Raw genomic sequence first — 2,500 nt, 5'->3', positions numbered from 1 at the left:
GTATTATATAATATTATTGACAATGTAAGGATGGTATTGACTAGGCATACGTGTTCGGCCTGTACATTTGATGTCTTAAATTTATTGTGTCACTCTTTAATACCTCCCCTACAACGTCAAATATAGTAAATTATGGAATATTGCGCAATAATATTGATTGTGTAGGACCCGCTTTAGGCGCACAAGAGTTTCAAAACGTGAGAATAGCAATTGTGTGGTCACCCCTTAAATGAAAAATGAAGACGGAAAAAAGACATGGAGGGACATTAGAATACAAGCCACAACAACCAAAATGATTAATAACGTATGGAGAGAGATCCATGAAAAATGGAACTGCAAAAATTAAAGAAACAAAGGAGGTGATACGATTATAAATGGAAAAAGACGAAAGAGCATCAAGGGGTCGAAGGAGATCTTGAAGAATACAGATTGCTTAAAAACGCAGCCTCCCACACAGAGGCATCAATTAATGAAACACGCCGGAGGATGAAAAAACAAACAAACAAACAATGAATTACGGCAAGCTTTGAGAAATACTACAATTAAGTAAATACACCCACACTTACGCACATACATACAGGCCCATCCACATTTACGTACACACACACACACACACACACACACACACTATCACACACACACACACACACACACACACACACACACACACACATGTATATATATATATATATATATATATATACATATATATGTATATACTCGTATGTGTGCGTGTGTGTGTGTGTGTGTGTGTATGAGTGTGTGTGTGTGTGTGTGTACGCATATGCAATGGGGGAATGAAAGTGTGGTGGGATGAACCATTGAAGTGACAACCTAAGCAAAGAAAATCTTGGAATTTATGAAATAATGATAATTTTGTGTAATCTGAACATTGCATTACATTGGTCAACAACATTGATGAAGGAAAATGTCAGATAAGTTACAGCGAGTGGTAGCCTAGGTTACAATGAGTGCACAACTGAGGAAGAGGAGGAGGAGGAGGAGGACGAGGAGGAGGAGGAGGAGAAGGAGGAGGAAGAGGAGGAGGAGGAGGAAGAGGAGGAGGAGGACGCTATTTACTCAACGAATGCCGTCTTGGAATAGTTTTCGAATTTGCCCGCCATGATATGAAGTCGATACTTACGATATGCCGTAAACCTTTGATGGCCCAAGTTTTGACCATAAGTAAAATCACTTCCCACTTACATAATACGCCCTATTCCCCTAGGAAGGCAAATTGGACCATCACCGAAGGGTAATTCAGTGAGGAGAGCGTACGTGTGGACCTCAAAGAGCGCTAAACTAACCAAGGTTAATAATTTCAACCTTGCGATCATCACACGCAAGGCTTGGTGCGAATAATGAGCTGCAATGGGAAAATGTGTGTGTATGCATATGTTTGATGCCCCTACGTTTCCACCACCACCATCATCACCACCTACCACCACCACCTCCACCATCATCATTACCACCGCCATCCCCACCCATTACCTCCACCACCGCCACCACCACTACCATCACCAATACCACCTACCACCACCATTATTACCACCTACCACCACCATCATTACCACCTCCACCACAACCTTTACCACCATCACCACCGGCACTATCACAACCACTACCACCACCGGCACTATCACAACCACTACCACCACCACAACCAACACCACCTCACCACCACTACTATTACTACCACCACCGCCACTACTACTACTACTACTACTACTATTACTACTACTACTACCACCTTTACCACCATCACCACTGCCACCTCCACCGCCGCCACCACCATCACTGCTAACTCTAGCACCGCCATCACCACCACCACCATCACTATCACCTCCACCACCGCCACCACCACCGCCACCACCACTACCACCACAACCAACACCACCACACCATCACCACTACTACCATCACCACCACTACTACCACCACCGGCACTATCACAACCACTACCACCACCACCACAACCAACACCACCTCACCACCACTACTACTACTACCACCACCACCGCCACTACTACTACTACTACTACTACTACTACTACTACTACTACCACCTTTACCACCACCACCACTGCCACCACCACCGCCGCCACCACCATCACTGCTAACTCTAGCACCGCTATCACCACCACCACCATCACTATCGCCTCCACCACCGCCACCACCACAACCAACACCACCACACCATCACCACTACTACCATCACCACCACTACTACCATCACCACCACTACTACCACCACAACCACCACCACAACCAACACCACCACACTATCACCATTACTATCATCACCCCAACCACCATCACCACAACCACCATCACCACCACCACCACCACCACCATCACCACCACCACCACCACCACCACCACCACCACCGCTACCGCCCTGGCTTTAATTTTGACCTTTTTCCATTTTCTGAACAGTAGAAAACAAATATATCATGAAGGTAGTCAATTATTGAAAGTATAAATATTTAGATAAACAAGC

This window comes from Oratosquilla oratoria, chromosome 32 (genome assembly GCF_046742065.1).
Source record: "Oratosquilla oratoria isolate Oo_2021 chromosome 32, ASM4674206v1, whole genome shotgun sequence".
Taxonomy (NCBI): Eukaryota; Metazoa; Arthropoda; class Malacostraca; order Stomatopoda; family Squillidae; genus Oratosquilla; species Oratosquilla oratoria.
The sequence above is the reverse complement of the archived record's forward strand: the minus strand, read 5'-3'. Positions refer to the sequence as shown.